Here is a 9851-nt window from a genome sequence, read left to right on the forward strand (position 1 = left end):
ACAATAGGTTTGAAAACCTTTATATTTATTGCTTAGCATTTTCTCTATAAGTTAACCTCTAATTTTTCTAAGTGTGCTTCTAGACATAGGCATACTCTTTATTGATTGAAAAAAAAAACTTTTAAGAAGAAAATTGAGTTTGGTAACTTGGTTTTCTTCACTACACTCTTTTATGATTGATCATTACCACTGACAAGCAAAATTAGTTGCAAGATTTAAAATGATCTACTTATATTCTTTACATTCCTAAGTTAATTGGGTTCATTTCAAGTTACATGGTAATATGGCTCTTCCTGCATGAGAGTCGTATGTGCTGTAAAATGTAAGAAGCGATGAATAATCATGTTAAGGTTTGTGTCCTCAGGACCATATCCAAGATATCACTGATGCTCTGATTAATGCATGCCACAACAAATATGCTGTCGCCAAAATAACCATCTTAAATGATGATGAAATTATAAGCACTGTGAGTGACCTCGTTGGAGCTGGTATGTATGACTATTTATCAGTATTTAAGGTGAATGACAGTTAATCACAATTTTCTGTTTTCTGCTATAAAGTATTTCCCTCTTTTGATATTGGCCATTTACTACTCTTACATTAACTACATCCCACTCCCAGTCCCTTTCCCAACCCATTGACATTTATTCTTAATCTGTTTAAGTACTGTTTTTTTGTCTTATGTATTCTTATAAAATGGGCTTGATATTTTCATGTACTAGTGTATCTTCTTATATTTATCATGAACTTTAATATATGTAAATTACATTGTTATTTGCATCTCCTTTCTAACCTTTTTCATGAAACCCTATATTTTTAAGATCCAATCATGGTTGTTAGGTGTATTTCTAATTCGCTGCTTCTAACAACTGCATAGTATGCCATGGTCTGTACCCTCCCCACATTTTACAAGTCAGTGTCTCAGTAATGCAGATATTGAATATCTTGCCAATGCTAAGATGACCATCTTTGTGTATCAATTTTGTCTCCTTTTTCATAGTACTCTTATGTTATGAACAGAATTTCTGGGTCACATAATAAAAGGATTCTTGAGTTTTTCATACAGATTGTCAATATCCTTTTCAGGAAGATAATTTATATGGCTATCACACCACTATCATTCTTAACACTTCAGCTTTTTTTTTTCTTCTTCTTCTTAAACCATTTTTACCTATTGATGAAAGCAATTTTCAGGTATTGAGGTCTGGGGAAGTTATCATGGTGGGCACATGATTTGGCTTCAGCTTTGTGCTCAAATTTGGACAGGGCTTCCCAGGTGACTCAACAGTAAACAAACCACCTTTGAATGCAGGAGACCTAAGAGACGCAGGTTCCATCCCTGGGTTGGGAAGATCCCTTGGGAGGAGGCATAGCGACCCATTCAAGTATTTTTGCATGGGGAATCCCATGACAAAGGAGCCTGGTGGGCTACATACAGTCCATAGAGTTGCAAAGATTTAAACATGACTGAAAAGACTTATTCACTTTGAAGATAGGGATAATATATCATCCTCTTCCTATGATACCAATTCTAGCACTCCTTCGAAGATGAAATTTCCTTCTCAGACACCATGTCATGCTGACTCACTGAAACCTTGAAGGATGTACCCCTCTCATGTTTGATGCTTGTTCTTTGTTCTGACAAAATATAAAACTGTGGTTCAGGAATCTGTAATGGAGCTGGACGGTCATTGTGGACATAGTTTCAGACACCTTTCTGCATCACTGAGAACTTGAATTTTCTGTGATATATCAAACTCAAGGACAACACTAGCCATTTTCAAAACAATATCTGCTAGTAGCTGCCAGCTACAAACTTATGGTTTGAAGGTTTCTCCTTGTAACTAAGCAACTATTTCGGACCTTAGGCAATCCTTGCTTAACAACCACACTTACTTCTTGCCAACTCCAGCCATAATTCTTGACAGACACCTTATGTAACTTTGCAGTTTTTTCCTATACAAACTTTCCCCATTTTAATTCTGGGGAAACACAATTCAAGTGCTTCTTGAATCTGTCTCCTGGGCTACAGTCCTCAGTTTAGCTCAAATGAAACTCTGTTCTAGGGACTTCCCTGGTAGTCCGGTTGTCTGGTTGAAGAACTAAGATCCCACATGCCTTGTGATATAATATTGTAACAAATTCAGTAAAGGCTTTAATATGGTCCACATCAAAAAATCTTTTTTTAAAAAAGCTCTCTTCTATCCCTATTATAGATTGTTTATTATTTGTGCTGACACTATCAAATTTCTTATAGTTCTTGTAAGATACTAGACTGTAGAAAGCAAATTCCCTTAGTATAACAGCAACAACAGCAAAATTCTAAAGATGTTTTAACAGTTTCATTTTAGGTGGAATATTCTTCAGATTTGTATTCTCCTTTCTTCTTTATGCTGTAGTTATTGGCAATTTAATTCACTTTTTTCCTAGGATCTACATATTTGTGTTCCTGAATTTCCTTTGCAAACAGAGGCATTTGTTTGTTTCTATTATTTTTCCTCATGCCAAAATAAATAATAGGTTGCTTAAGCCTTGATATAAAAAAAAAAGTTCATGATGATCAAAATCTGAATCCTGATATTTATCCAAATAGTCCTAGGTCTTGGATATAATGTTCATGGCTCTACAGTGTGCAAAATCAGTGTCTTTTATGCAGCATTCATGACTTGTTTTGTTTTCTTTTAATAGCAAATGGAGACAATATATTCTGAATAGAATTCCATGTTCTCGTACCATGCTGTACGATACTATAGACACCATTGTTGGCAAATCCATTTGGGCAATTTATTTTCAGGATAATTCCTTGCACTATGAAGTCATGTTAGAAATTTTATGGCATAAGAACTGTTGAAATCTACTGGCTCACTGCAAGAGATTGCCCTGTTCAAAAGATGTAAAACCAGGTCTTGAGAAAAGATGTTTGGGAAGGAGTTCTCTTTGCTCTGATGCTAAATTTGGGCATATTTCTTGCACATGTTGTGATGCAAGGTTGTTTAGAGAACAAACAAATTCTGAAGTCCCAGTGCAGTGAAACCACAAATTTGAATTAGAGACTCACTTTGTCTCTTGTGTGGTCCTGGTAAAATATTTAACCACCTCTGTGCTGCATGTTTCTCATCTCTAGAGTGAGACTAATTACAGCCCCCATTTCCAATGACAGGGCAATCAAGTGATCACTATTTGGAATTATCACTGTTATTGTTGTCATCATCATCATGAAAACCTTAAATGTTATATTAATTTAACCATTCATTTTTGCTACTAGATTTTGTAAGATTTAGTAGAAAATGCAAATAACATTTTTAATGTTGGCAATAGTGTTAGTCACTCAGTCATGTCCAACTTTTTGCGACCCCATGAACTGTAGCCTGCCAGGCCCCTCTGTCCATGGAATTTTCCAGGCGAGAATACTGGAGGAGATAGCCATTTCTTTTCTCCAGGGGATCTTCCCAACCCAGGAATCGAACCCTGGTCTTGTACACTGCAGACTAAGTCTTTGCAATCTGAAACGTTAGGTCATCACTGAATTGAATTTACAATTAGAACAGTCTAGAAAAACTGTTTAATGTGATATTTCTGACTGTAGGTTTTCAAGAAAACTGATCGCATTCTTTGATGTGAAGTCATCCTTGAGAAAAGATGAAGTTTTATATAGACCTTTTAGCTTTAATTTTCATAATAAATGAAAAGCATCTTACCAATGTATAGATGATATCAAAAGTGAAGACACCGTGTTTAAAGAATGAATTTTTAAAATAAAATAACTACACTAAAAGTTAGTATTTCAAAAAATTGAATGTACTCAACCTTCCATTATGCACTTATACAAACTTATGGCCTTGAAGCCAGGTAAGTCCTAGTTTACATCCCACCTGTCTCTTCTGAGCTGAGTCACCTTAAGCAAGGTCCATAAGGTCCTCGAGGCACAGTTCTGTCCTCAGTGAAATGAGCATAGAGCAGAATAAGCATTCAATAGCTATTTATGATTTAAGACATTATTAGTATATCTAGATCATAGCCATTATAACAATGGTTTATTTTGTAGTGAGCTATTTCCAATGTTTTAATTGGCCTTATAGTAATATCTGTACATTACAAGTTTTAATTTTATCTTTTACTGTGGTTGCAAGCCCCTTAGATGAAATTTACTATCCTAAATATTGTTATGTGTACAATTCAGTAGCGTCATGTACATTCACATTGTTGTGCAACAGATTTGTAGAACTTTTTCATCTTTTAAAACTAAAATTCTATGCCCATTAAACCCCAATTTACCCTCCCCTCTCCTGCCAACCCTAGGCAACTACTTTTCTAATCTGTTTTTATGATTTTGATGACAGTACCTCATATGAAGAATCACACAGTATTTTCCTTTTGTGACTAAGTTGTTTCATTTAGCATAATGTCCTTGAGGTTCATCCGTATCATAGCAAGTGGCACCATCTCCTTCTTTTTAAGGCTGCAAAATGTTCTATTGCATGTATATACCACACTTTATTTATCCATTTGTCTGTCAATCGATGTGTGGATTGTTTCCATCTCTTGACTATTGTGAATAATGCTACCATGAACATAGTTTTACAGATCTTTTTAAGTCCATATTTTCAACTGTGTTGAGTGTATTTTGAGAAGTGAGGTTGATCAGTCACATCGTAATTCTTTTTTAAGTATTTTGAGAGCTCTTCATATTGTTTTCCATAGCGATTTCATCATTTTACATTTCTACCATCAATACATTAGAGTTCCATTTTTTCTATATTCTCACCAACATATGCTGTTTTCTGTTTTATTGATAGTGGCTATTTTAATGGGCAAGATATTAAGCCTATATTTTGAAATAAACCTTAATGTATAATAATTGTATTTGCAAATACAACTTATAATTACATTTATAAATACAAATTACAAATACAATTGTATTTGTAAATAATAATTATAGCAAAATCAGATCTTCAATTTACTTTGTATTTGAATACTAAGAATCCAAGGAAAATAATCTACATATGACTGCTCGTTAACAATTATTAATAATTGGCAACTACTTATAATTGTTAATGAGCAGTCATATGTAGATTATTTTCCTTAGATTCTTAGTATTCAAATACAAAGTAAATTGAAGATCTGATTTTGCTAATACCTTTTTCTAAGATACACTTTCTCTTTATTTTCAGGGTTTGAAATAATATCAACATGTATATATTGGAGCTTTCTTTATTTGATATACTATCCGGAAATTCAAGTCAAAATTCAAGAAGAAATTAGTAACATGCTTTCAGATGAAAAATATAATTTTTATGAGTATATTTTCATTTTAAATTAAAATTTTAAAAATCTTTTTTTTTTCCCCTCAGATGGAAACACTGGGATGAAATCACCCAGGTTTGAAAACAGGAAAATTTTACCCTACACAGAAGCTTTTATAAATGAAATATTCAGGCATACCTCCTTTCTCCCTTTTACTATTCCTCATTGGTAAGGATATGCTTCTCCTTTGGGACAACAACTGGTCCCAAAGCGGTGTGGGAGGAGTGTGGAATCTAAAGCATTAGAATGAATGAAGGAAGTTCTTAAAAATCTATATTATGTTAATATTATTTTAATATTTTATTTTATTTTGAAACTCTTTAATGAAATTTAAACTAGAGCAAGGGAAATTATGTGAATGTTTCCCATAACTAAATTATGATGCCATTAACTTTCATCATATATTTACTAATTAAGGGGAGGGAAGAATATTGAAATTTGGAGCAATGGATAATCTAACCATAATTTGTATTTGGCTATTAAGTATTATACAGGCTCACTTAACTTACCCCCATGAGCAGCCTTAGCCACCTGCTAATGTGATATGGCTTCATTTTCAATAGCTAAGAATTTTGCTAGACAATAGATGGAGGAATCTAGTGTTGCCACAAATAGACTGAACAGAGTATACATTTATAGGTATTTGAAAGTTTACTAAACTTTATGCCAGACTCTCCAGCTCCCAAAGGCATGCCAGTATAGGCTAAGTAGATAGGCTTTATTAAATATGTATGTAAACAACTCAAGTTCTAGTAGTTCAAACTGTTTCCATTCCATATAGTTAAGATAAAAAAAATTAAACTCTCAGTGTTTTTTCTCTTCCCATCTTTAAATAGTGAAAGTATGGGAATGTCTCTCACCGCGTGTGGTAATTGGCACAGCAGAATGCAGTGGCCTCAGCCCAGGGACCTCAAAGGGGAAGACCACTAGCTGAGCAGTCAAACCCAGACAGTTAGCCGCTCAGTCCCCTGAATTTTGCCTCTCCAGTTTGCTCTCCATATTTCACGTGATGCTACCTATTCACAGTGATCTCTTTCCTTCAGATCCCCTTTCTGGTTGAAGCAGATTTCATCTTTAACTTAAGTTAATAAAAAAGTGAAGTGTTAGCTACTGAGCAATGTCTGACTCTTTGCGACCCTATGGACTATAGCCCACCAGGCTCCTCTGTTCATGGAATTCTTCAGGCAAGAATATGGGTGTGGGTTGCCATTTCCTTCTCCAGGAGATCTTCCTGACTAAGGGATCAAATCCAAGTCTCCTGCATTACAGGCATATTCTTTACCATCTGAGCCATCAGGGAAGCCCCTCAAAAAGGTCCTACATTTAAAGATGCAGCTCTTCTGTCTCAAAGGCTTCTGTAGGGTGACTTTGGGTACTACATAAAAGAATACAATCTACAAGCTTTACTAAGGAATAAGGAACAGACAACAAATTTACCGGAGGCATTTGGGGTGAAATGAAAGTGATCATATACTTTGGGATCCTGAAAACACATCTGAGGACCTCACTAATAAGGAGAAACATATTTTAGAAAATAGGTATTCATTATATTATTAAAAGTGAAAAAATGAAGTAATATATAAACCAAAAAGATCAGATGCATTGGCCAATGAGAGTAGTGTGATATGACCCAAGAATTTTAGCACAAACATATTAATAAAAGGCATTTTATATATATCATTTGGGACTAATCCATTCTATACTTGGATATTTACAATTTTCCAACTAAAAGGACAAGAGATCAAAAAGCAGAAAATAAGTTAAAATGAAATAGATTGAAGCAAAACAATCTTAGATAAAGGGGATGAAATTTTTGCTATTACTTGTACCATATGTACACACACATGAAGGTTAAACAGTACCTTAATAAGTATTTATTGGATATACACTCTTTTAAAAGTTATATAGAAAGGCACTTTTATATGGGAAGTTTTGGAAACATATATACAGAAAGAGAAACTGTACAATGAATGCATTAATATATTAAGTCCTCCTTTAGAATATATAATCATTCATATTTTCATATTAGTGAAATCAAATTTTACATGCTAGGTTTCCAAAGAGTAGGAACATGTGCTTTTTTATATGGATTAGAATTTGAGCAGCTGAATCCACAGAGGGAGTGACAGGAATGTACTGAGAAAGGCAAGTGGCTACATAGGAACAGGTAATCCTTCCAACAAATAGGTCCATCCCTTTTTTTGGTCTTATCCTTTGTTGGGTTTTGAGGACACCCAATGAGTAATATCCATATTATTTGCCAAAGTTCAATACCAACTACAAGATGAAAGGTCAAAGAGACTTTCAAATATTAACTTTCTAAATTAACAGAACTAGTTTGCACAGTTTGGCTGAGATCTAAACTAAGGAGGCTTAGTCATAGTTTTCACCTGGATTAGACATACTTCTCCACTCATACTCTGGTGAAGTTGGACGACTGCAGTCTTCCTGGGAAGTATGAAACTGGCTCTTCAGCTTAGTCCATTAATAACTATAGATGAGATATACCTCCTCTACAGGTTGGGTAATCAGAAGAGAACCCAGATGTGGCTAAGACAATTGTGTCCAGTGACCGTTCTCAAACTTATCACATTGAAATGTCACTGAGAGTGAGGGCCATTTTGGAAGTTAGGAAGTACCATATGGAAATATAACATGACAATCTAAGCCATGCATAATCACAGAAGTATAAAGGAGAAAGGTGTACAGTATGCATAAAGAAGTCTGAGTATGGAACTAGAAAAATAAAATACTTGTTCTAGAAGCAACTTAGATCCTCCAGGTGCAAGTTAGATCCTCCAGGTACAACTAGTATCATTTCACAACTAGGAAATGAAATCATAGAGTAGATATGAGATTTGCCCAACATCTCACTTAGAAAAATATCTAGAATTCAGATTTCCTAGTTCCAATTCCATTCCAATTCCTAGATACTTCTATCAAGTACTAACTGATGTATATTTTTTTAATCTATTAGTAAAAGACAAAAACATGCTGTATACACAGAAAATTCTTTATAATTTCCTTAAAAGTTTCTGGTTGTAATTGCATGTCTACTTATGACCAGCTCTGTCATAGAAATACTGTGATGATTTTCTGGAAATTTTAGCTCATAGCAATGCCCTCAGTGTATTAAATGCTCAATATGTCTAACAAATACAAAATAAAGAATATATTAGTAATTTGACAATAGGTAGAAGATACATCAATTAAGGAATGAATGGAGATTTATAGAGATGTCATGTCGTTATTACAGTAAAAAATAACTTTAATGGCTCAGTGGTAAAGAATCCACCTGCAATACTGGAGACACAGGAGACACAAATTCAGTCCCTAGGTTGGGAAGATCCCCTGCGGAAGGAAACGGCAACCCACTCCAGTAATCCTGCCTGGGAAATACCATGGACAGAGGAGCCTGGTGGGCTACAGTCCAAAGGGTCACAAAGAGTCAGACACAATTGAGCGACTAAGCACGGAGCTCAGAAAAAATATATCAATTTATGAATGAATAGAGATTTACAAAGATGTTATATCATTATTACAGTAAAAAATAGCATTAATAAAAATAGTCCATGCAGTGCGGGAGGCAGCTTAGTGATGGGTTATTTGAGTTTGCAGGATGTGTTATAATGCTGTATTTCTCTTTCTTATAGTACTACAGCAGACACTACTCTGAATGGCTATTTCATACCCAGGAAAACATGCACCTTTATTAATATGTATCAAGTAAATCATGATGAGTAAGTCACCATTTGCTTTTGAACTGTGGTGTTGGAGAAGACTCTTGAGAGTCCCTTGGACTGCAAGGAGATCCAACCAGTCCATCCTAAAGGAGATCAGTCCTGGTTGTTCATTAGAAGAACGATGTTGAAGCTGAAACTCCATTACTTTGGCTATCTCATGCGAAGAGCTGACTCATTGGAAAAGACCCTGATGCTGGGAAAGATTGCAGACAGGAGGAGAAGGGGATGAGGACAGAGGATGAGATGGTTGGATAGCATCACTGACTCAAGGGACATGGGTTTGGGTGGACTCTGGGAGTTGGTGATGGACAGGGATGCCTGGTGTGCTGTGGTTCATGGGGTCACAAAGAGTCGGACATGACTGAGCGACTGAACTGAATTGAACTGAAGTCACCATTTATTTCTTGAGATACAATTTGCTTAGTTCTTTGTTTGCTCTTTATTAATTTGGGAAAAGTTTTCATTCTTCTTAACCAAACTTCATCCCCTCTGTTTCCCTTGAAAGAAGTTGGAAAGAAATTCAGTTTTCTTTCCTCACAGATAATGGGAAGGATGAAATCTTAATACAAATTCATTCAGAGTAAATTGAATTTCAAAAGTGGGCTCACAGGGAGAGATGTGAGCCAAGGGCTTCATGGGCTCACCCTCTACATGGGTAAGAACAGCCCATATTTGAAAAGCAGCCTGAAATTCCCCATTGGAGTATAAGCCACTAAGCAGGGGTTTGTTTTTTCTCTCTCTCTGTCTCTCTCTTTGTTTATTTGCTTTTTCCTCAACCTAAGCACCTAGGTCAGTGCCTGGCAC

The 9851-nt window shown here is 35.3% G+C and overlaps 1 pseudogene; it reads left to right on the forward strand.

The window, feature by feature from the left end:
• LOC113897122 overlaps nucleotides 1-9116 on the forward strand; it is a 40555-nt pseudogene extending 31439 nt beyond the window's left edge.
• The last annotated feature ends 735 nt before the right edge of the window (nucleotides 9117-9851 follow it).

This window comes from Bos indicus x Bos taurus, chromosome 8 (assembly GCF_003369695.1).
Source record: "Bos indicus x Bos taurus breed Angus x Brahman F1 hybrid chromosome 8, Bos_hybrid_MaternalHap_v2.0, whole genome shotgun sequence".
Classification (NCBI taxonomy): domain Eukaryota; kingdom Metazoa; phylum Chordata; class Mammalia; order Artiodactyla; family Bovidae; genus Bos; species Bos indicus x Bos taurus.